This window comes from Cnephaeus nilssonii, assembly GCF_951640355.1.
Source record: "Cnephaeus nilssonii genome assembly, chromosome: 14".
NCBI lineage: Eukaryota > Metazoa > Chordata > Mammalia > Chiroptera > Vespertilionidae > Cnephaeus > Cnephaeus nilssonii.
In genome coordinates, this window is record NC_137085.1 from 60,223,392 (window position 1) to 60,249,810 (window position 26,419).

A 26,419-nucleotide genomic window follows, 5' to 3' on the forward strand; every position below is an offset into this window, starting at 1 on the left:
TTCTGGAACCGTTGTGATGGCCTTGTAAAGAGTAATATTTTTATAAAGATAACCAGTTCTTGAACTTTCACCGATGTATCTGACATCAAAGTAGCATGACTCATTAATCTTCCTTATTTTATTGTTTCAAGTAACATTTAAACTTAAGGATAATTCACTACTTCCCTTGGTTTGAATTTCCTGCAAACAGGGTTAGATTTCTCATCTCTGTGTATACACACCAACCTAAAGAATGTGTTTTTTCACTCGAGTAAAATTACTGTGATTTTTAAAACAGGAATTAAATTTTGTTCTACCTCTGACCTTTTCATCCTTTCCAGCCATGTTCCCCCCTTCACACCCCCTTACCCCATTAACAGTGTATCTTTTACTCTAGTTATTCCCAATTTCTTATAATTCCTCAATGCACCAGACGCTGTCATATCTCTGTACCTTGGTACATGCTGTTCCCCATAGCTGGAACACCTTCTCCTCTTTCTACTCCCTGCCCAATAAGCCTGGTTAATTTCTACTCACCCTCTAAGGTTCAGCTCAGATATCCGATATCCCTTCCTCTTGGATTTTACTGTTACAAAACTGCAATGAATACCCTTGCATAGCTTTTTGTTGTTGTCCTTGTGTATGTCTTGACTCACATTTCTGATTGTGCCCTTAGTGGAAATTATTAGAAGTGAAATTACTGTGACAAAGATTATTCACATGTATAAGGATCTTAATACAAACAAGAGCTTTTCCCTTTAATAGTCAGGAATGGTACAATGTTTATAAAGTCAGTCAGTTCCTGCCTGGCAGATGACGGCACAAACAAGTGGCTCCTCTGCTTCACTCCTCTGGCCCTTGAGTGCTCCGGTGCTGATACTGCTTCCTTTTCATAAATGTCCCCGTTTCTATTTCTAGGGTGGCCTCTAACATCCGGCGAGCGCCTTTTCTTGTGCTATAAACTTCTCCCTCTGCCTCTGTTGCCTGGGAGCTGTCCACCTGCCTTACTCAGCTTCTACTGTTCATGCCAGAGCAAGGCTTCAGAAGGCTGTAGAAGAGCAGATTAAGAGGAGCCAAATGGTCCGAGTTCAGGGACATCAGGGGGCCCTGAGGCCATGATTTACTACATCAGTGGCTTCCAAGGTAATGCCTTAGGATTTTTCAGAGATGCTTGAGGGGCCTCTAAAGGGAGAAAGGGAAGGGAAGACAGGGCCAAAGCTCCAGGTGCAGCTTCCTGCACATCAACCAGGGACCAGTTTGTTTTATATGCACTGTGCTCAAGGAAGGTTTCATTTAAAAACAAAAACAAAAACAACAAACAAGCAAACAAACAACTCGAAGGCGTAAAAAAGTTTTAACAAGAGTTATGAGTTTGCCAAGCATTGATGGGCTGACCTAGGAATATCATCTCACTGTTATGGTTCAACTTTGGTCTCTTTTAAAATTTATTATTATTGTTATTTTTTTTAATCCTCACCCAAGGATATTTTTCCATTGATTTTTTGAGAGAGTGGAAGAAAGAGGGAAAGACAGAGACAAATATCGATGTGAAGTGAGAGAAATACATCAATTGGTTTTCTCCTGCACTTGCCCCAACCAGGGTCCGGACCGGGGAGGAGCTTGCAACCGAGGTACGTGCCCTTGACCTGAATCGAACCCAGGACCTTTCAGTCTGCAGGCCGACGCTCTATCCACTGAGCCAAACCAGCTAGGGCATGGTCTCTTTTGGAAAATGCATTAATACACTTATTCCTAAAGTGACCAATTCATCCTGGTTTGCCTGGGAATTTCTTGGTTTAGCACTGAAAGTTCTGTGTCCTGGGAATTCCATTGGTCCCAGGTAATGTCATCCTATTCCATTCATTCTTTCCACCCATTTTTTTCTTCTTCAATCCTCACTTGAGGATATGTTTTATTTTATTTTTTAAAAAATTGATTTGAGAGAGAGGAAGGAAGAGAGAGAGGGAGAGGGAGAAAAGATGTCAATGTGAGAGAAAAACATTGGTCTGTTGCCTCCTGTGCATGCCATGACTAGGGATCGAACCTGCAACCTAGGTATGTGCCCTGACTAGGAATCAAACCCTCAACCTTTTTGGTATACAGGACAATGCTCCAACCAACTGAGCCACCCAGCCAGGGCCACCCATTTATTTAAAAAAAAATCACAGAGACTTAGCTGGTTGTTCAGTGGTTAGAACGTTGGCCTGCAGACCAAAGGGTCTCAGGTTCAATTCCTAACTAAGGGTACGTACCTTGATTACAAGTTTGATCCCTGACCCCGGTCAGGGTGCGAGTAGGAGGCAACCAATTGATGCGTCTCTCTCATGTTGATGTTTCTCTTTCCCCTCCTCCTTCCCTTCCACTCTGTCTCAAAATCAATGGGAAAAAATATCTTCAGGTGAAGAATAATAAAAAAAAATCACTGAACAGTTACTATGTGCCAGGCACTATATTAGGCATTGGACTATGAAGAAAAACTTTGACCAAGTCCCTGACCTTGAGGAATTCACAGAGTAGTGGGTTCAGAAGAACACTAACACTGAACCAAATGACACTGGAGAGCAGTCTTCAAGTGTTGTGTTCTCCATCATAAAGAAAAATGGAGTACACACCCAAATATATTCTTTCCATGTATATTCATGTTCATAAAAAGGAGCTAAAACTATATGGCACAACTAAGTGCCTAGCATTGTTCTGAGCAAGTCCTAAAACAATTAATCCTCCCAACAACTCCCAGGTAGGTAGTATATTATACCCATGGTGGATTAAAAATGACTGCAAATTCTTTGACCTGCCTCCTATCAAGAGGTCTTGAAGTATGACTGACAAGCCTGGGCAACCAATTAGATAACAGGGATATGAGAGAGGCCACCCTCTAAGATGACTTAATGTCTCTAGCTTGGCTGACTGGTTGAAGCTTTACCTGTAGCTCAGCGATGCTTCAAGAGTTAGCATGTCACCTCCTTTTTGAAGACAAACAGGTGTTCAAAGCAAAACAGGTACTGAGAACAGAGGTACAACTCAAAGTGGGTCTGTGAACCAAACTATTTATGGAAAGACATCCCATGTTCATGGATTGGAAGATTTAATATTGTTAAGATAACAGTATTCTTCAAACTGACCTACACATTCAACAGAACCCCTAACAAAATTCCAATTGTCTTTTTTGCAGAAATCAACAAGCTGATCCTAAAAATAGTTTGAAAATGCAAGGGATTCAGAATAGCCAAAACAACCTGAAAAAAGAACAAAGTTGGATGAATCACACATCCTGATTTTGAAAATTAATACAAAGCTATAATAATCAAGACAGTGTGGTACTGGCATAAGGATAGACAGCTCAATAAAATAAAATTGATAGTTCAGAAACAAACCCTTATATTTACAGTTAATTGATTTGGGGCAAGGATGCCAGACAATTCAATGGAGAAAGAAGAGTCTTTGTAACAAATAACGTTGGGACAAATGTATATCACGTGCAAAAGAATAAAGGTGGACCCCTACCTCGCACAATACATAATAACTCAATTATTATTGAGCTGAAACAATGAAAGTCTTAGAAGAAAACATAGGCGCAAATTTTCAGGACCTTGGATTAGACTATGATTTTTTTAGATATGACACCAAGATTACAAGCAACTAAAAAAGAAATGGATATATTGGTATATAGATAAATGTATAACTTTTTTGCTTCCAAAGAAAATAAGAACACAAACCACAGAATGGGATAAAATATTTGTAAATCATATGTCTGATAAGGGCATTTCTTATATATCCTAGATATGTGGTAAGAATGTGGAAAAATTGGAACTCTTGCACATTCTTACTGGGAATGTAAAGTGTGCAGCCACTGTGGAAAAAAGTTTAATGGTTCCTCATAAAGTTAAACAGAGAATTATCATATGACTTAGCAATTCTATTCCTAGGTATATACCCAAAAGAACAGAAAACTGGTACTCACGTAGTTGTATGCCATTGCTCATTGCAGTGTTATTCACAATAGCCAAAAGGTGGAAACTCAAATGTCCATCAATAGATAAACAAAAGATGGTATAGCCACATAACAGAATACTATTCAGCCATAAAAAGAAATGAAGCAATAATACATGTTTCAATGTGGATGAATCTTGAAAACATGCTAAGTAAAAAAAGCCAGATACAAAAGACCACATATTGTACAATTCCATTTATATTAAATATCCAGAATAGGCAATCCAGAGAGAGAAAGTAGATTAGTGGTTGTCAGGGGTTGGGGGATAGGGAAATGGGGAGTGGCTGCTAATGGATACAAGGTTTCTTTTTGGGGTGATGAAAATATTCTGAAAGTAGATAGTGATGATGGTTGCACAACTCTATGAATTGACTAAAAGTCATGAATTCTACACTTTAAATAGGTGAATTATATGGTGTACTAATCAGGATTCTCCGGAGAAACAGATTATCTATACTAATAAAAGGGTAATATGCTAATTAAACTAGGATACCTTCCGGGGAGACCTTTCGGACAAAGCCATGGTGGTGGGGCCGAGGCAGAGGCGGTTAGGGGTGATCAGGCCAGGAGGGGAGGGCAGTTAGGGGTGATCAGGCCGGCAGGGGGGGAAGTTGGGGGTGAGCAGGTCGGCAGGCAGAGTGGTTAGGGGTGATCAGGCAGGCAGGAAAGTGAGTGGTTAGGAGCCAACGGTCCCAGATTGCGAGAGGGATGTCCGGCAGTTGGACATCCCCCGAGGTGTCCCAGATTGGAGAGGGTGCAGGCCGGGCTGAGGGACACCTCCCACCCCTGTGCATGAATTTCGCGCACCAGGCCACTAGAGTATTTATAATAATAAAAGCATAATATGCTAATTCGACTGGACGACCTTCTGGATGACCTTCCAGATGAAGCTGCGGCTGAGAGGGTTGAGCCCTTGCACGAATTTCGTGCATTGGGCCTCTAGTACTAGTATATATATGATAGATTCCTATAATAAACATATAGGAATCCCACAACCTGCTATCCGAAAGCTGGAGAACCAGAAAGCAAGTGGCATAATTCATTGAGTCTGAAGGCCTGAGAATCAGGGGAACTGATGTTTAACTCCTAGTTTGAACAGTCCAGCTCAAGAGAAAGGAAATTCAACTTTTCTTCCTTTTTATGTTCTAGTTCAGCCCTCAATGGATTGGATGATGCCCACCCATATTGAGGGCATATCTCATCTCAGTCTACTGAATCAAATGCTAATCTCGTCCAGAAATACCCTCACAGACACATCAGAAATAATGTTTTGCCAGCTATCTATGCATCCTTTAGCCCAGTCAAGTTGACACATAAAATTGACCATCACATATGGTATGTGATTTATATCTCAATAAATTTACCAAGATTTGGGTGAAAATCCGTGACTCTGCATAATTTCCAATGTAAGGGTTTGAAAATGTCATGAAAATATAAGAGATTAGATGAAATAGTGCAAGATCTATCTTTCTAAGTGTAAAATTTATATTTTCATAGCATGAGTTAGTGACTAATATAAAATTCCATTATTAAGGAGTATTTAAAGATTACATTTAAATGTTCTAAGTGTCAGGCTTGCTTTCCTTAGCTTTTCTACAGATGTAGAATTTTAGCCCTGGCTCAAACTCTACCATTAAAATGAGAATACAAAAATATGACTCTCTTAAACTGTAGTTATGAAATTAAGATTCATTTGCAGGCAGCATGGTGAAATGGTTTAAATTTTTTTGTAGGTTATAAAACTCATCCTTCAAATAAGACCTACATTGGAACAGATGAAAGTATTATAAATGGAACTCCTCTGGTTGAGATATGGGAGGAAGAAAGCCTCCAGTCCTCCAAACACTCAGTGCAGCCAGATCTAAGCAGCTCCTTGGTGTTCCCTGGAACGCAGATTAAAGGTGTGGAACTCAGCATCCCAATCTTTGGCAAAATACAGAAACTCCATGGGCTTCTTTCTGTTTTCTATCTGTCAGATGAAGGGGTTGAACTAAAACTACTGAAAATCCCTTCCTCTTCTCGAAGTCTACAATTATGTAGCCTGAAAACAGCTAACACAAAACCTAGTAGGGACTGGCTTCTAAAATGTTTACCAATAGCCCCAGGGCTTAAGGAATTTTGAGATCAAAACAAGCCTTGAGCTATAACCACCTTCCCCTATAAAAGAAACAGCAAGTTTGGATGAAAAGAGAGTTTAGGGGAAAGGCGTATTTATATCAAAGCCAATGAAATAGTCTGAGCAAAGGGCAGCTGGTTTCCAAGGATCTTTCTTATCTTTTAGATAAAGGTAGCTAATGGGCCATAAATACAAACAAAGAATCTGGCTTCCCAGGAAGAGGGAGGGGAGCCCTTCCCTCCCTGGGTGGCAGCACCTCAAGGAGAAACAGAACAAAGGGTCTCTACTGGGACCTAGAACTGGCTGCAGGTCAGACAGCTGTGGGTCCTGCACTTGAAGTCCTAAGAACTAGAACCCAGTTGAAGAGCTGGGGTGGGGATGGAGGGGTTTGAGGGGGTGAAGCAGTGATTGTGCTGCCAATATGGGGAGAGGCAGCCTTCACACCAACACCTGAGGGAGAAAGCAGATTTACTCCTAGGCATGTGGTCTCTTTAATAGGCAACGTGGGATCCCAGGACCAGTGGCGTGGGCAGCACTATTGAGTTTATTAGAAATGAATCTCAGGACCAATCCACACCTATTGAATCACAGTCTGCATTTTAACAAGATCCCTGGTGATTGTGCGTCCAACTGGCATCAAATTCATACACTCAGAATAAGATGAGAGTATTTGGCTAAAGTCATGCTAAGTAAGCATATGCTGATGCCTCATGCATTCACTTGTTCACAGATATATATTTACCTGGGCTGATGGGTGGTGACAGAATCCGAAGGGTTTTAACAGTGAAATGACACCAGAACAGAACTAAGGTACAAGAAAATCAGCTCATTCTAATAAACGATCCATGAAGCAGACGGCTATTGAGGCAAATGTCTGTATCTGGGCGGTAAATGAGGAGATGAACATTAAATGAAAGCCAGGTCTCAAGTGTGTATCACATGGATGGATGCCTTTTCTAACTGAGAGATGGCAACTAGTCTAGCAGGTTCTTCTTGTTCTGTTGGGGGAAAACCTGTACAAACAGATAACTCTTGCACAATGTGTTTTGGATGAACACATTTTGGTTTTTGTGTGAGGACCCTCCATCTCAGAAGAGATTATATCTAGAGATCATCTTTTCTAGCTGAGTTAATATTTCCCCTGTGGTTTCAGTCTCTAGGAATTAGGAAATAATATCTCAGTTTAAGAGGTGTGTGCGTGGAGCTTGGGGGGAATTTGAGTTGAGACACAAGTTCAGGATGGAACAAAAGTTAAGAAACAGCCCTGGCTGGTTTGGCTCAGTGGATAGAGCGTTGGCCTGTGAACTGAAAGGTCCCAGGTTCGATTCCAGTCAAGGGCACATGCCCGGGTTGTGGGCTCGAGCCCCAGTGGGGGACTTGCAGGGGGCAGCCGATCAATGATTCTCTTTCATCATGGATATTTCTCTCTCTCTCTCCCTCTTCCTTCCTCTCTGAAATCAATATAAATATATTAAGAAAAAAAAGTTAAGAAACATGCCAAAGGTAGGATCCAAAATATGGGAAACCAAATAAACTAAAATCAGAATCCAAAGCTAAGTTCACAAATCAGTGTCATGGCAGAAAAGGCCAACAGTGAGATTCAGAATACTAAGAAAGTACAGGAGAACTGGTGTCAAATAATAAGCTTCTATATATTTTTCTAAAGAGGGATAAAAATGTAAACAGTTGCCTACATGAGTGGATCTGGCCAGCTTTGAGGGGGATGAGGTTAATTCATCCTTGGTGAGGCCAAAGGCTCATTATTTGGCAGCCAATCTTGACTATATAGTATGTTATCAATTAAATCAACTAGTATAGGCATTTAGCAAACAATGTTAAGCAAATAAATTAATATACCTTACATTTGTTTAAATTGTTATAATGAGAGGAGGTCCTGAGGATTACTTTTCAGTTATGATGTCTTTAGGTAGAAAAGATTGTGTGACTCACTTGAAAAGTCATCACTTACAAATTTATCAGAGAATTATCAGTTGTATGCTATAATAAGCTATTGCCAAACAATCTAAAAATAATAGCCCAATCTTACAAAAGTCACTTACCCATTAATTGTGGGCTTAATAGTTTTGCTGAGTTTGACGTTCCACTATAGCTTTAGGTTTCAAATTCAGCCTCCTGGTCACTGTTCGTTCCTTTGGTTTTCATAGCTATAAGTTATATGTGGTGCTATCTTGATTAGGGTCACATTGTTCAAACAACTGGACTTCAAGAGTAGGAATGGTTAACCAAGAGGCAAATTAACACATTTTTATATTCCTCTTCTCTCTAATATAAAAATACATATAAGGCTATTGCTAAACACTCTATTTAGATATAAAATCTATCAGGCAAGATTTTATTGAAAACATACCCCATAGGCTAAATACAATATTTTTTACCACATTTCAAAATACATCACATCTTGGTTTTATGCCCAGACTGAATAGGAAGGCTTCTTTGTAATGGACCCTAAAGGTAAGTCTTAGCAAAAGGTCTTCTGCCAAGATGGTCTCCACAGTTCAGGCCAATCTAGTCTCAATTCCTCTGGTAATAAGAGCTCAATGAGGTTTTTCTTTAGCTTCATCAAGTCCGGACTATGCTCTTGCTACAAAAAAATTACTTCAAGAGTTAATTGAGGTTTAGTTTCCTTAGTTCCCTTGTCCCCATCCCCCATCTGTTAAAGGTCCTTATCGGTTTCTTTTAACTGCTTTGTTCTCTTTCCACTTGGCTTAAGAATAAAGACATGACAGTCACAAAGACACATCCTTATATCCACAGAGAACACTCCAATCCACAGGGAGCCATTTGCTATTCTCCAAAATAGGGAGCAAACCTTCCTTACCAGCAGCCATCCAGCTGCTCTGTTTGCTTTTGTTTCCTTCACAGTCTACTTCTGATAGACTGCCTTATTTTTTAACTTATACCAATGCATACCCTTTATTAAACAGTTTGTAAAAGCTTTCACTAGATGATTGTAGTATACACTCATTGGAATATATGATTAAGCAAATTGAAAATAACGTCTCCATTACCTCACCAATCTTAGTGGCAGTATTTTTCTATATATATATGTAGGCGTATGCGTATTCACAGTAATTTGAAAAGCAATCATCTGTGCATATAATTTATTAGCCTGCACTCTTCCATATAAAAATATTTTTCAATATCAATCTTAATATGATGCATAGCAGTCCTTCTCACAGATGTCCTAAAATTCAGTTGTTGAGTATTATTTTATTTCATTTTATTTTTAAGGGCGAAATTTAATCTTTATTTACAGGATACTGCAAGCTATGAAATTGCACACAGGAATAAGAAACCTATTGGGAGGAGAAGCTTCATATAGTATCTATAGTTTGGAACTGTTCAAATATAGTATTATTGTAAAAAGTGCTATAGTAATCAATTACATTTAAAAGAGAGCTCTTAGTAGAGAAACAGTGAGGCAAACTTATACCAAACATAGTCCACAACAACTCTTTGTCCTAGTAAAGTTCCCAGGAGTGCCACCTGAACTTAGAATGTACAGCCTTCAGAGGTAGTTTCTGGTACAACACTTTGATCTTCCTCTCCTCTACAGAGAAACACTTCTCATACACAGACTAATTTTCATGATTTGCAGAGCTTACATTTTGTCCAAATCTCCACATTATTCAATCATTACACTGTTTTTCAGTTTCACCTAGTTTCTCAGCAGCCTGCAAGATCTTTGAAATGGCATCCAGAATAACCAGAATAATTCTGATATCTTTCACAGGTAAGATATCACAGGTTCTATAATGCCACAATGAACAAGGTATACAATCTATTCAACTGTTCCATCACTTGTAGAGTTGGTCACAGCCCACACAGCTCCCTTTTATGCCTTAAAGGCTGCCTTAGAGAGAATTCCAGTGAGGAATGGGACTCAACCATGATTCACAACATGCTGTATCTGGTCCTGGTGGCCAGCTGTGTTTTTGACATTGTCCACATAGCTTCCTTCTGGAGTTCGTTAGGAGGCTGGGAAAGACAGCCAAGTGCTCCCATATGTCCTAGTACAACTTGAGTCTGTTCATTTGCCCATAGGTAACAGTATTTCCTATGGCTCTTAATCCATTCATTTGGACCATCAATAAAGTAGGATATGGCCCCGCAGCTGTCTGCTAATACTTCTGGATCATGTTGCAGGAGACAAATTAAAATAGGAAGAATTTGCTCAGCATTATCTAACATGGCTACAGATTTCTTGTTGTGTCAAAGGTATGAAAGTGTCCAAGTAAAGTTACTAAGTAACCACATGCTAAAGATGACATATCAGGAACTATAAGAAGGGCCAACAGTGGGTCCATTGCACCGTAAGTGATAATTAAGTCTTGGAAAACTGAACCATCACCTGCAATGTTTCCTGGAGCTCAAACAGCTTGTTCACTGATGTGAGCATGGGGAGATGCCAACAGAGAAATGAATGCTGGGATAGCACCTGTATCTACTACAGCCTTGGTCTGTTCTGAGGTCCTGGAAGCAGTGAGAGTGAGGGCCCAAGCAGATGCAAACTGAATGGGACTATAATCAGTTTTGCCCAAGAAGAACAGAAATTTTGGAATCAAACCAGTCTGGATTATGTTGTCTATGGGTGGCTGTTTTTCCCTAGAAAGCAATGTCCTAGCAGCTTGAGTAGTTTGGAGCTGGTTTTCCAAAGTGTTGCTATTTATGCCTTTGACAATTTCCTCAACAGACCAATTTACAGTGCCCTGGTTGTTGCTGATTTTTAGAGCGAATGGAAGAGAGAGGGAGAGACACAAAAAGAGAAACATCAGTGTAAGAGAGACACATTGATTGGTTGCCTCCTGGATTGAGCCTGCAACTGAGTATGTGCCCTGGACTGGAATCGAACCGTGGACCCTTTAGTCCAAGGGCTGATACTCTATCCACTGAGCCAAACCAGATAGGGCATTGCTGTTTTTCGTTTTCTTTTGTTTTTCTCCCTCAGTGGAGAAGTAGCATCATCAGGAAACGAGCTTACCTATATCCTATTTAGCATCTGGTCATCCTTCTTAGCTCAGCTTCAGACTTAACTTCTATTCTGCACCACCTCAAGCCTATACTGTCTTTTGCCTTGTTCTTGAATCAGTTAAGGTGGGCAGCTGGTGAATTAGCATTTCCCTTGGTGGACATGGTTATGAGACAGACAGAGAAAGCTACCCAGCTGGCTCAGGTTTCACAGGAGACCGTGAGGGGTGCACAGTTTGTGGGTCCAGTGCTCTGAAAACATCCACCGCGGACTAGCCTGAACATGTTGTGCAAATATTTGCTACTTTAAACTATAGGATTTAAATAATCATATAATGGCCTTAACTAAAAAATTAAATAAGAAGTAGCCCGAGTTATTAGTTAAAATTTCTATAGATGAACTAATTGGTTAAAAAGCTATGCATAGTTTTAAGGCATTTAATAAACACTCAAATTGCACTGCTGAAAGTAGGTATGAAATAACTCTTCTAGATTACTTTATAAAAGTACCTTTTTCCCCAACACCAACACTTCCTCTTTTTTTCATTCTTTTTTTATTCCTCTTTGCTGATCTGCTGGATAAAAGGCAGTATCACAGTTTGCAAATATTTATTGGACAAATATTTGCATATATTTATTGCCCTTCATGTTACTGTCTGTCCATTTTCCCATGTAAATATAATTTTTATGTCATTTCTTATGTAAATGTGTCACTTGAATTTTTAATTGATTTGAAAGAGCCATTTATATAGATTACTAATAGTAAACCTTCATATATTTATTATAACTTTCTCTGTAATAAAGTCTTCCAAACTGGAAAAATCTAAAATACTAATAAATAAGTGATTGATTTAAATACATTGTCATTCGTTCATGTAATAGAATATACAAGGCTAATGTTAGAAAAAGTAAAGTAGCTCCATATGTGCTGACAAGGAAAAATGTCCATGATATACTATTGAGGGAGAAAGACTAGGTGCAAAATATAACTCAGAATGATTCTTGTTTTGAAAAGGTTATGTATTTAGGTACACACAATATATGTGTATTGAGAAAGGTCTGGAAATATATGAACAAATTATTAAAAATAGTCACCTATGGAGTGAGGGGTTGAAGAAAGTAAGAGGACATTATTTTTTACATAAAATAACTAGTTTGACAATTAGTATTGTTTGGTGTTTTTATATCAATATACAATGAATTCACAATGAATATGTATTACTTTCCCAACTGAAAAATGCTAATCGATAAAAATGGAACACATTTTAATTTTTGTGTAGCCATATCTTACCTTGTATGGTTTTTACCTTTGGCTTCAAACCTAGAAAATCTTTCTTGAGCCAAAATTATATCGTTATTTTTTATTTTAACATTTTTATAACTTTGCTTTTTGACACAACTTTAATCAATTACAATTTATTTTGCTGTGGTATGACTCACAAAATAATAAAAATTCATCTTTCTCCAACTTTATCTTGTTATAAATTGTTTTGTATATATATTATCTGTGTCTGTTAAATATTCTGTTCCACTGACCTATCTTTCTAATTGAATAATATTATCACACTGGTTTTAATCTTTATACCTTTAAATACATTTTATTTTTACTTTTTAAAATATTTTTATTGATTTTAAGAGAGAGGAAGGGAGAGGGAGAGAGAGAGAAACATTGATGTGAGATCGCAATGTGGATTGGCTGCCTCCAGCACTCTACTCACCCACTGGGGATCAAGCTGAAACCCAGGCATGTAACCTGACCAAGAATCTAACCAGCAACCTTTTGGTGTGAGGGATGACGCCCAAACAACTGAGCCACACCCGCTGGGACTTAAGTACATTTTATTGTCTGAGAGATAAACAAAAGATAACCTATGGTCTGAAGAGAAAATATTTATAAGACATATAATGGAAAAGTTGTAAAGACCCTAAATATGTCAAGAATGCCTTTAAGAGGCTTTTAGCTGCAAGTATCAGACATTTATCTCATATGGCTTTAAAAATAAAAAAAATTTACTGACACCCAAATGTAAGTCCAGAGGTGGGTAGGGCTTTAGCTTCTGTTTGATCCCTCTGGCTCCATTTGCCGGTGATTTTCTCGGCCCCACCTCCGCCCTAGTAATTTGGCTTTGTCTTGGAGACTGACTTCCCTCAGGAAAGCAAGCTGGCTTCCAGCAGCCCCTAGGGTGTTTCCTCCCAAACCTTCTCTTCCAGGTCTTTTCCTTCAGTTCAATTGTGCCAACCTAGGTAACTTGCCCAACCCTGGGCCAAAAACTGTCTCCCAGGTTAATGCTTTGTGAGCATGAATCACTCCCTGGCAAGAGATGAGTTTTCTGTAGCACTGGCCCTTCAATGCCTGTCCCAGGTTACTTCCCTATAGAATCCTTCTCTTGTAAGCAGAAATCTCCAGAACTCCAGAATATGGCCCAGTTTCATGATAGACCTGTTTTATTTTATTATAGTATTCTATAATAATTTTGTTTCTATGGCTAAATTACATTAATGTGATCTATGACATCAAAAAAGCAGATATATTTATTAATAATTTCCTTTTAGATATTATAGCCAATGCCTAACAACATAGCCTCACTTAAAGGTGCAAGTTGAGGGAATGTCAATGAATATAGGCCAACATATTATCATTTTGAATCTTCAGTTAACTATTAAATGAAATTTATTCAGCATACTATTTGAAATTTACTTGGGAGGAAAAACCAACTTAGAGAAAAATTTAAATTATAGAATATGTCATGTAATGTTCCTATTTTTGTCTGTATTCAATAACCTGGAACTAACAATAAAAACCTGCAAGAGAAAAGGTAAGTACTATTAAAAACCAAAAAAATTAAGAAATACATAAATCCAAATAAAACAAATTAGAATAGTGTTATCTAATGTGCTTTAGGTATAATACTATTGGATAATAATGTAAAGGCAAAAAGCTATATTACAATTTGGCTGACAGTTTTAGTTTAGTTTTTTTAATAGAAGTTTGCATGTACTATTTAAATAGCCCAAAATTAATGATCTATAATCAGAAGAACATATTGAGGATTCTCTTGCATGTAAAAACACATAAAAGTTAATGAATATTTATTTATTATCATTATAACTAATAATATTTTTAATTTAAGTAAGCACAGATCCAGGTGTACAAACTTTGGGGTAGGCAGGGGTGACTGGAAGTCATCTGTTCAAAATCCTTGCTTTCACACACAATGTACTAAATTCTCCCCTAATCTTCTCTTGGCAATTTCTTCTGCCTGTGTTTAGCCCCTTCATAAGAAAATGTTCTTGGGAGAGCAATACTGATAAAAGCCAGGGCTCCAGAATCACATAGACCTGGGATCCAATTTAGTTTCAAGATCTCTGTGGACTTGCGCAAGCTATTTAATCTCTCTGAAATACAGATTCTTAATCTATAAAATGGAGGAAATAACACCACCTACCTCATGGGGTTCTTATAAGTCTTAACTAAGTTAATATACATAATACATTTATTAAACCTCCTGGCAGCTATTATAATTATCATTATTTATCAAGTTTTTATTCATGTATAAAGCAATGCAATACTATGTTTCCCAAAAAATTGCTCTAAATTGATCTTGTTGGTTGGCTCAGTTGGTTGGAGCATCATTCCATATACCAAAAGGTTTTGAGTTCAATTCCTGGTCAGGGCACATACCAAGGTTTCAAGTCTGGTCCTGGTCGGGCACATATAGGAGGTAACCAATGGATGTTTCTCTCTTACATTGATGTTTATCTCTTTCTCTTTCTCTCTCATATCCTCAGGTGAGGATTGAAAAACATTAAATTGATCTTAATATAAATATTCTAATATTTATTTTCTAATATTTCAATGGTATTTTCTATAGAAATAGGACAAACAATCCTAAAATTTGTATGGAACCACAAAGTACCCCAAAGGGCCAAAGCAATCTTAAGAAAGAAAAACAAAGCTAGAAGCATTACGCTCTCTGATTTCAAACTATATTACAAAACTATAGTAATTAAAACAGTATAGTATTGGCATAAAAATAGACATATACATCAATGGAACAGAATACAGAGTGAAGAAATAAGCACATTCATATATGGTCAATTAATTTATGACACAGGAACCAAGAATATATGGGAAAAGGAAAGTCTCTTCAATAATTGGTGTTGGGAAAACTGGACAGCCACATGCAAAAGAATCACACTGGACCATCCTCTTATAGTATAAGACTTATACCACACACAAAATTAACTCACAATGAATTAAAAACTTGAACATAGAACCTGAAACCATAACACTCCTAGAAGAAAACATAGGCAGTAAGCTATTTGACATAGATCTTGGTGATGATTTTTAAAAAAAATATATTTTTATTGATTTCAGAGAGGAAGAGAGAGAGAGAGAGAGAGATAGACATCAATGATGAGAGAGACTCATTGATTGGCTGTCTCCTGCATGCCCCCTCCTGGGATTGAGCCCACAACCTGGGCATGTGCCCGTGACTGGAATCAAACTGAGGACCCTTCAGTCCACAGGCTGACGCTTTATCCACTGAGCCAAACTGGCTAGGGCGGTGATTTTTTTTTATTCTGACTCCAAGAGCAAAAGCAAGGAAAGCAAAAATTAAGAAAAACAGTTTCTATACAGCAAAGAAACCAATAAAATGAAAAAGCAACTTGCTAAATTGGAGAAAATAATTGCAAATCCTAGCTACACTAATAAAAGAGTAACATGCTAATTGACCATACCTTCATGACACCCACCAGCCAATCAGGAGTGAGTATGCAAATTGACCCAACAAAGTTGGTGGGTTAATTTGCAAACACAGGCGCCGAGCGGCCAGGGGCTGGGCAGGACGCTTACATTGTCACCATGGTGACAATGCAGGTGTTCCGCACCACCCAGCCGCTCTGGGCCTCTGGGCAGCGTGGGAAGGCAGAAAGGTGGCTCCAGGCCAGAGGGAAAAGGAGGCTCCGGCCAGAGCGAAGGCAGTGCCGGCAGCCAGGGGAAGGAAGGCCCATTGTTTTGTTTTGTTTTGTTTTTTTAAATATATTTTATTGATTTTTAACAGAGAGGAAGGGAGAGGGATAGAGAGCTAGAAACATCGATGAGAGAGAAACACCGATCAGCTGCCTCCTGCACACCTCCCACTGGGGATGTGCCCGCAACCAAGGCACATGCCCTTGACCGGAATCGAACCTGGGACCTTTCAGTCCACAGGCCGACGCTCTATCCACTGAGCCAAACCTGTTAGTGCTGGAAGGCCCATTCTTGCACAAATCTTCATGCATCAGGCCTCTGGTATCTGATAAGTAGCTAATATAAAAAATATATAAAGAACTCATATAGCTCAAGAGCAAAAAAACAAAATCCAATTAAAAATGGGCAGAGCAGCAGGCAGGGGTGGCAATAAAGAAAAAAAAAAATGGGTAGAAAATCTGGATGCACATTTCTCCAAAGAAGACATTAACATCTTTTCATGTACTGCAATAGGTACATGAAAAGATGGTCAACATCATTAATCATCAGGGAAATGCAAATCAAAACTACAATCATAAATCACCTCACATTTGGTAGAATGGCTGTTATAAAAAAGACAAGAAATAACAAGTGTTGGCAAGGATGTGGAGAAAAGCGAATTCTTGTGCAATGTTGGTGGAATGAAATTAATGCAAGTACCATGGAAAACAGTAGGGAGATTCTTCAAAACATTAATAATAGATATACTTCAAATTATTAAATTTTGAAGTATATGCTTTTTATATGTTTTTCTTTAAATAAATATATTTGTATTGATTTCAGAGAGGAAGGGAGAGGGAGAGAGAGATAGAAACATCAATGATGAGAGAGATCATTGATCCGCTGCCTCCTGCACACCCCATACTGGGGATTGAGCCCACAACACAGGCATATGCTGGGAATCGAACCTGTGACCTCCTGATTCGTAGGTTGACACTCAACCACTGAGTCCATGAACCAGGAGTTCACAGTTCGATTCCTGATCCAGCAATTCCACTTCTTGGTATTCATCCAAAGAAAACAAAAACACTAATTTGAAAAGATATATGCACCCTTAAGTTCACTGTGGCATTATTTGCAATAGCCAAGATATGGAAATAATTTAAATGTCCATTGATGGATTAATGGATAAATTGTTTTACACACACACACATACACACACACACACACACACACACACACACACACACACTGCAATATTATTCAGCCATAAAAAAATCTTGCCATTTGTGACAACATCAATATACCTGGAGGACATTATGCTAAGTGAATAATTAGAGAAAGACAAATACCCTATGATCTCTCTTATCCTATATAATTAAAGCATAATATGCAAATCGACCGAACACTGGAACTACCAGTCGGTGGGGGGTGGGGCCAGCAAGCAGGTGGCACCAGGCCAGCCAAGGCATGTGCCAGTGGGCAGAGAGAGGGGATGGTAGTGACCAGCAGCGGTGGAGGGGCAATTGGGGGGTGAGGGGGGGTGGCGGGGCGATGGGGGGCAGGGCCGGCCTCTCACTGCGGGAGCCTTCCCTGATCCGTCCGTTGGTTGCCTCCCGCAGAGGGAGGCCAGATTGTGGCTTAGGCCTGAAGCTGTCAGTCGGACATCCCCTGAGGGCTCCCAGACTGTGAGAGGGCACAGGCCGGGCTGAGGACTCCCCCTCCCCAGGGCACAAATATTTGTGCACCAGGCCTCTAGAATGTAGATAAAAACAAAACAAGAAGAAAGAAAGAAGCTCAAAGGTATAAAGAACAGATTGGTGGTTGCAAGAGGTAGGGGTTGGCACCCTAGCCGGTTTAGGTCAGTGGATAGAGTGTCAGCCTGCGGACTGAAGAGTCCCAGTTTTGATTCCAATCAAGGGCACATACCCCAGCTGGATCTCCAGTAAGGGGTGTGCAGGAGGCAGCCAGTCAATGAGTCTCTCTCATCATAGATGTTTCTATTTTCTATCTCTCTTTCCCTATCCTTTCCTCTCTGAAATCAATAAGAATATTAAGAGAAAAAAAAGGGTGAGGGATGAAAGAAATGGGTTAACTTTTTTTCTTTAAATTAGTTGAATAAAAATTTTAAAAATATATATTCTAGTTTTCTAAAGCCACTCAAATTTTAATCAAAATTGATATTAACTTATGCAAATTACTTTAATCTTTTCTATATTTTAAGATCCACTTTGAGGTAAAATATAAATATATTTAACATTTTGATATGTGTTTCTAATGAAAAACATTCCTGGAGATCAAAGACTCATATAAATCAGTCATAAGGTCCACATTCTATTTATTCATACACAAAACCCAGCTTAATCATTTTAGTCACATATATTCACTTCCTGAAAAAAAAAGGAAGCTTTATTTCACCTAGGTTTATGTAATTAATGACTTGAATTGATTAAAAGCAAATATCACACCACATTTTAGAGTTCTCAGATGAGAAATGGAGGCCTAGAAAGGTAAGTGATCTATTCAGGTTTCATAGGTAGGCAGTGGCATACCTGGTATCAAAAGCCCAAAACTTTTAACTCATTTCTTTCCAGGAGACTGTGCTATATTTCAAATGAAAAATATTCTAAATTGGATTCAATCACTAGTTTATCTGGATAGCAAAAATGAGGGGACTTTTGCTTTTACATGGTTTCCAGTTCTAGAGCACATTAGAATTTATATTTTTTTAAAAATGCATCAGGTTTAAAATAGTTTTTTAAAAATTTTATTGATTTCATAGAGGAAGGGAGAAGGAGAGAGAGATAGAAGCATTGATGAGAGAGGAACATTGATTGGTTGCCTTCTGCATGCCCTCTACTAGGGATTGGAGCACACATCCAAGGCATGTGCCCTGTCCAGGAATTGAACCGGTGACTTCCTGGTGCATGGGACAATGCTCAACCAACTGAGCCACAGAGGCCAGGCAGTTTTGAGTTTTATTTTTTTGTTGTGTGTGTTGTTTTTTTTAACCTTAATTAGGTATATAAAAAAACAACTGGCAGGGAAGAGTAGTAGTGGAGGTGGAAGAGCCAGGGAAGGCTGGGTATGAAATAATGTTCTGGCTATGAATAAGGTCTTAAGTAATCTGATGATTGGGCAAGCCACCACTAGTCCTAATTCTTGTCTCTTGGAACCCTCTTCAAGATTCTAGCTAAGTGTCTAGTAAGTCCCAAAGAATTCTGCATAAATTAAGAGTGCTCAAAACTGACTATAGTTCCTATTGAGAACTGCAAGCACGCCATCTGCAAAAGCCCCCTTTCTACTTCCTGGCATAATTGTTTTTCTTACATTAACTTTCTTTGGTCATATTATATATTTTTCCTATTTATTTTGTTTATTGTTTGTCTTCCTCCACTAGAATATAAGCTACTCAAGGGCAGGAATTTTTGTCTGTTTGTTTTTGTTCTATTCCCAGTACCTAAATAGTGTAGGCAAGCAGCAGACATTCAATAAATACTTAATTTAATGAGTGAAAAATCACTGGCCCTTTGCCTTCTTCCCCTTACTTAATATGAATGGTAATTTTGGCATGTTTCCTAGTTAAATTATATACATAATTGTGGGCCTTTCTCCAAAAGCAAAATCTTTTTCTAACATTTTACTAAAACACTCATTTTCAGCATACCAGAACTTTACTAATAGTGTTTTGATTTTAGGTGCCTTCTGAGCAAACCAATCTATAAGTCCGGTTTTAAAATAACATTTATATGTTTAAAAAGTGAAACAGCTAAAGAACATTAAGATCAAAGTTAAAAAGAAAATAAACTATTATTGAACTAAATCTAAACAGGTAAACTTAAAAATACTTCTGAGTTTTGTCCCAAAATAGAATGGAATCTTCAGAAAAGTTATCCTAAGGTACTGATTCTATGACTATTAAACAAGTCAGCACTCTGCTTGAAAATTCTTATGATGCCATGACTTGCAAAATATGTAGTGAAAAAGGCTTGTGACACTAAGTGATTAAAAAAATCTAGTAGAGATTAAAGGAGAGTACATATTCATGAGTCAGAACCCTTGAAACAACCGTGGAGATGGTTGCTTGTTTTTTTTCCTTAAGCTTTCCAAAAATCACGATACTTTTACATGACTTTGCTACAATTAAAAAAAAAGTACTTTAAATGACGATGCTATGTTAAAAAATAAAAAGCAAAAACATATCAAAAGACAAGATAATAAGGTTTTACTTTCTTTTCTTTTTCCTTTTTAACCACTCATATATTTTAAATCATCTCTCTGCAATCTGGCATATTGATTGCCATAATTCCAACAGGTTAGAGAATGAAAACAGCCCTAGCCAATCTGCAGGCCAACGCTCAGTGGATAGAGCATTGGCCTGCAGATTGAAGGGGTCCAGGTTCAGTTATGGTCAAGGGCACATACTAGTACCTTGTACCTAGGTTGCAGGCTCTAGCATGTGTACAGGAGGCAACCAATTGATGTGTCTCTCTCACATCAATGTTTCTCTCTCTGTGTCTTTGCCCCTCCCTTCCACTCTCTAAAATGGGAAGTGTGATGTCAGAGGAATGACGGCGTAAGGGTGCATCTTTTCCTCTCTCCCTGACATTTCAACAAGTTAACCACCTACAATTCAACAAAGAAGTCCCTGATCAACACAAATTCACGCCCGAGAGACCTGCATATTGAAAGACCTAAAGGTGGGCATCTGGGAATAAATGGGGAAATGAGAAGGGAGGAAAGTGAAGATGGCCTGTAGATGCAGCCCTGCAGCGTGGGGGCTGTGGGAGAGGGGAGAAAACCAGTGGTAGCAGGCACTTCCTTTGGGAGGAACAGAGAGGAGAGCTGGGGGGTGGGAGGCGAGAGAGCGAGCGAACACTGTCTGAGTCAGCAGACACCTGGGAGACCATGGGGTTCTGCCATGCGGGCCAGGCTGTGGTATTTCAAACAGAACAGAACCATAGAACCCTGCTGCTACTTGGACTCCCAAAACTCGCTTCCAGTTGCCCTTGGAGTTGGCTCCAGGAGCATAACATTTTACTGTGAACCAAGAGCTGTTGCAGTAGGATCACTGTTTCCCTCTGTGACTGATCCCAGGAGCAGTACTTGGGGCAGGATCCCTCAGGGGCCAGGGGTTGCCATTATGGTGAGGGCAAAACAAACCCCAACCCCAAGCAGTGGGGCTACTGTCTTATGGAAGCCGAGAAGGTTCAAAACTGTGAGACCACAGAGGTAAAAATCTTGCAATTCAGCACCACCTAGTATAATATAGTAGAAAGATCTCTTCAAAGATAAATGCGAAAACAAAGGAGGACAGCAAAAACCATGAAGAACCAAAGTAGCAATGATGACCAGAAAGAAAATGAAAAATCCCCAGAAAGCAGGCTGGAACACATGGAACTATGTGATATAAATGACAGAGATTTCAAGATTGCAGTTCTGAAAATACTCAACAAGATGTGGGAAAATACTGACAGGCAATTCAGTGCACGCAGAAAACAAATCAATGAATAAAATGAGTATTTCTCCAAGGAAATTGAAACTAAAAAATAATCAACAGAAATCTTGGAAATGAAGCATGTAATTAAGGAGATTAAGAGTAAACTGCTGAGCATAGAATACAGAACCAACTAGTTAGAAGAAAGAACTAGTGATATCAAAGATAGGACTCAAGAAATGACTCAGAGGGAAGAAGAGAGAGAGACCAGAGAATAAAGAAAAATGAAAGAGCTCTACAAGACCTAGCTGACTCCATCAGGAAAGCAATATTAGAATTATAGGCATTGTGGAGAAGAAAGAAAGGGAGCATGGAATGGAGAATATATTAAAACAAATAGTGCATGAGAACTTCCCAAATCTATGGAAAGAACCAGATCCTTGAATCCAAGAAGCTAACAGAAAACCTAGTTATCTCTATCCAAAGAGGCCCTTTTCAAGACAATTGATATTAAAACTGTAAAAAATTATTGTCAAAGAAAAAATTCTCAAAGAAGGAAGTGACCTACAAAGGAAAACCCATCAGAATTTCATCTGACTTCTCAGCAGAAACTCTACAAGCCAGAAGAGAGTGAAACCAAATATTCAAATGTCTGAAAGAGAGAAATTACCAGCTATGAAGAATATATCCAGCAAAATTATCCTTTAAATATGAAGGAGAAATAGACATTCCCAGACATACGGAAGCTGAGGGATTTTTATCACAAGAAAACCTCCATTGCAGGAACTACTCAAGGGAGTTATTCTATCTGAAACAAAGAACATAAGGTCACAACACTACGAGCAAGATCACCATAAAATTTAAAACAGGGATAATTTGTGACAACAAAAACATACAAGGGGAAGGGGGAAAGGTCTGAACTGGCAAAGGAAGATGAAGATCAGATGCACGCAAAAGGGAAAAAATTTGGTATATATGCAACTCCATTTTTTATAAACCTAATAGTAACCACACAAAAAAAATCTCCAGACCAGGTCATATAGCTTAAAAAAAGAGGAAACAGAGGAAGGATGTATGGAATAACACCAAATATAAACAACAGATAGAAACATAAAGGAAAAAAAACAACAATGGAGGCACAGAGCTACCAGGAACAAAAGATAAAATGGCTATAGGAAATCCTCATACACCTATAATTACTCTAAATGTAAATGGTCTGAATTCACCAGAAAAGAGGCACAGAGTAGCAGAGTGGATCAAAGAACAAAACCCAACCATATGCTGCCTACAAGAGACACATCTAAGCTGCAAAGACAAAGGTAGATTTAAAAAAATGATTCTCCCAGCAAATAACATCCACAAAAAAGTAGGTGTAGCCATACTTATATCTGACAAAATAGATTTCAAGATAACAAGCAACAAAGATGGACACTTTATAATGATAACGGGAACACTTCTTAATATATATGCACCTAACCAGGGAGCACTGAAATATATAAAACAACTACTCACAAAACTAAAGGGAGAAATAGATCAAAACACAATCATAGTTGGAGACCTTAATACTCCATTAACAGCTCTAGACAGATCAACCGAACAGAAAATCAATGAAGAAATGACAGCCTTAAATGAAACACCAGACCAAATGACATAATTGACAATTACAGAACATTTCATCCCAGAACATCAGACTATACATTCTTCTCCAGTGCACATGAACATTCTCAAGGATAGACCATATGCTGGGTCACAGAACTAGCATCAACAAATTTAAGAAGACTGAAATTATAACCAAGCATATTTTCTGACTAAGATGCTTTGAAACTAGAAATGAACTGCAAAAAATAAGTAAAGAAACCCACAAATACGTGGAGATTAAATAACATAGTACTAAAAAATGACTGGGTCAAAGAAGAAATTAAAAAAAGATGAGATCAAGAGATATACAGAGCCCTAACTGGTTTGGCTCAGTGGATAGAGCGTCGGCCTGCAGACTGAAGGGTCCCAGGTTCCATTCCTGTCAAGGGCATGTACTTTGGTTGCGGGCACATCCCCAGTAGGAGGTGTGCAGGAGGCAGCTGATTGATGTTTCTCTCTCATTGATGTTTCTAACTCTCTATCCCTCTCCCTTCCTCTTTGTAAAAATCAATAAAATATATATTTAAAAAAAGATATATAGAGACATATGAGAATGACAATACAACATATCAAAACCTCCGGGATGCAGGGAAAGCAGTCATAAGAGGGAAGTTTATATCATGACAGGCCTATCTCAAGAAACAAGAGAAATCCCAAGTAAACAACCTATCATCAAATCTTAAAGTACTAGAAAAAAGAAGATCAAAGGCAACCAACCCAAAGTCAGTAGAAGAAAGGAAATAAGAAAAATTAGAGCAGAGCCCTAACCGGTTTGGCTCAGTGTTGGCCTGTGGACTGAAGGGTCCCAGGTTTGATTCCAGTCAAGGGCATGTACCTTGGTTGCGGGCAGCTGATCGATGTTTCTAACTCTCTATCCCTCTCCCTTCCTCTCTGTAAAAAATCAACAAAATATATTTTTAAAAACATAGAGAAGAATTAAATGAAATAGAGAACAAAAAGACTATAAAAATTAATAAAACAAAAGTTGGTTCTTTGAAAAGATTAATAAAATTGACAAACCCTTGGCTAGACACATTAAGGAAAAAAGAAAAAAGATCTAAATAAACAAAATCAGAAATGAGAGAGAAGTCATCATACAAATCACAGATATACAAAGGATCATACTAGAATATTATGAAATAATATTCAATAACCTAGAAGAAATGGATAAGTTCCTAGAAATATATAACCTTCCTAGACTAAATCATGAAGAATTGGAAAATCTAAATAGACTGATCAGCAGTGAGAAAATTGAAACAACCATTAAAAACCTCCCAAAAAACAAAGTCTAGGATCCGATGGCTTCACCAGTGAATTCTACCAAACATTCAAAGATTTAAAACCTATCCTTCTCAAACTCTTCCAAAAAATTAAAGACGAGGCAATACTTCCTAACACATTCTACAAAGCCAATATAACCCTGATACCAAAACCTAGCAAAAATAACACAAAAAAAGAAAACTACAGACCAATATCTCTGTTGAATACAGATGCAAAAATCCTAAACAAAATATTAGCAAGTCGAATATAATAGTACATCCAAAAAATAATACATCACAATCAAGTGGGGTTCATTCCAGGGGCACAAGGATGGTTCAACATACACAAATCAATCAACGTAATACCCCTCATTAACAAAAGAAAGGATAAAAATCATATGATCTTATCAATAGAGCAGAAAAAGCATTTGATAAGATACAACATCCATTTATGATTAAAACACTCAATGATATAGGAATAGAAGGAAAGTACCACATGATAAACTCTCAGCTAATATCATACTCAATGGTGAAAAACTGAAAGCTTTTCCTCTAAGATCAGGAACAAGACAAGGATGTCCACTCTCACCACTCATTTAAAAAATTTTTTTAAAAATTGATTTCAGAGCCCTTTCCCCAGCTGCTGGTAAGGTGCTCGGTTCTTCCGAGGAAGCTAAGGCCGCATTGGGGTGAGGCCCTCACTTCATCCGGCGACTAGCACCGCTCCCGGCAGCGATCGCCCAGCACTCGCCCTCACCATGGCCTCAGTCTCGGAGCTCGCCTGCATCTACTCGGCCCTTATCCTGCACGACGATGAAGTGACGGTGACGATGAAGTGACGGTGACGGAGGATAAGATCAATGCCCTCATTAAAGCAGCTGGTGTAAATGTTGAACCTTTCTGGCCAGGCTTGTTTGCAAAGGCTCTGGCCAATGTCAACATTGGGAGTCTCATCTGCAATGTAGGGGCTGGTGGTCCTGCCCCTGCAGCTAGTGCTGCACCAGCAGGAGGTCCTGCCGCCTCCACCGCTGCTGCCCCAGCTGAGGAGAAGACAGTGGAAGCAAAGAAAGAAGAATCTGAGGAGTCTGATGATGACCTGGGCTTTGCTCTTTTTGACTGAACTGGCTCTTTTGTAACACAGTCAATAAAAGCTGACCTCTGTTAAAAAATAAATAAATAAATTAAATAAAAATAAAATTGATTTCAGAGAGGGAGAGAGAGAAACATTAATAATGAGAGAGAATCATTGATCGGCTGCCTATTGCACATCCCACACTGGGGATCAAGCCTGCAACCCGGGCATGTGCCCTGACCAAGAATTGAATTGTGACTTCCTGGTTCATAGGTTGACACTCAACCACTGAGCCATGCTGGCCAAGTCACTCTTCACTACTCCTATTCAACATGGTGCTGGGAGTCCTAGCCAGAGCAATAAGGCAAGAAATTAAGAAAAGAGCTACCATATGACCCAGCAATCCCACTCCTGGATATATACCCAAAAAACTCAAAATTATGTATTCGCAAAGATATATGTTCCCCTATTTCATTGCAGCGTTATTCACGGTGGCCAAGACATGGAAACAACCAAAGTGTCCTGCAATAGAGAACTAGATAAAGAAAATGTGGTACACAATGGATTACTACTCAGTCATTGGAAAGGATGAAATAGTGCCATTTGCAACAACATGGATGGACCTTGGAACATTATGCTAAGTGAAATAAGTCAGTCAGAAAAAGCTAAGAACCATATGATTTCACTCATATATTGGATGTAAACTGAAACTCAGGAACACAAATAGCAGGGTGGTGGTTGACAGAGGGAAGGGTCATGGGGGTAAAGGGCATCCTAATATAAGGTGACAGAAGATTTGACTTTGGATGGTGGACACATGGTGCAATATACAGATCTTGTAACATAGAAGCGCATACCTGAAACCTGTATGTTCATGTTGACCAATGTCACCCCAATCAATTAAAAAAGTGAACAGGAAAAATATTCTTGGGTAAGGATTAACAACAACAACAACAACAACAACAACAACAACAAAATAATGAA

The 26,419-nt window shown here is 38.7% G+C and overlaps 1 protein-coding gene and 2 pseudogenes across 3 annotated transcripts in view; 1 reads left to right on the top strand and 2 right to left on the bottom strand.

Annotated features, from left to right (window-relative positions):
• Nucleotides 1-26,419, bottom strand: part of PLIN2 (perilipin 2) — a 94,597-nt gene that overhangs the window by 52,342 nt on the left and 15,836 nt on the right. The window lies entirely within an intron of this gene.
• On the bottom strand, nucleotides 9,600-11,667 carry LOC307111505 (importin subunit alpha-1-like; annotated as a pseudogene). The gene is made up of 2 exons: nucleotides 11,042-11,667; nucleotides 9,600-10,826 (listed from the first exon to the last, which is right to left on the bottom strand). The product of its transcript is annotated as an importin subunit alpha-1-like (transcript).
• LOC307111493 (large ribosomal subunit protein P1-like) lies at nucleotides 25,122-25,776 on the top strand (annotated as a pseudogene). The gene has a single exon. The product of its transcript is annotated as a large ribosomal subunit protein P1-like (transcript).